The sequence below is a fragment of the Arachis ipaensis genome, chromosome B03 (genome assembly GCF_000816755.2).
Source record: "Arachis ipaensis cultivar K30076 chromosome B03, Araip1.1, whole genome shotgun sequence".
NCBI lineage: Eukaryota > Viridiplantae > Streptophyta > Magnoliopsida > Fabales > Fabaceae > Arachis > Arachis ipaensis.
Window position 1 is genome coordinate 48,169,456 of NC_029787.2, and position 272 is coordinate 48,169,727.

The following is a 272-nucleotide window of genomic DNA, read 5'->3' on the forward strand; positions in this document are numbered from 1 at the left end:
CCCATTATATATATTGTATAGTAACTACTGGGCTCGTCATACTTTTCTTTTTAGTTAATAGTAGTTATCACTTATCAGAACTAAATTGATAATGGATTTGACTAGGTTACTAGACTATTAGATTAATAATTCAATCAATAAATTATTTGTGGAACGGTATTTGATTCGGTAATAATTAATTAAATAAATATACACAATTATGATAAAATTAAAATTTAAATAATAACAATATAAATTTAATTTTAATATATTATATTCAATTATATAATACT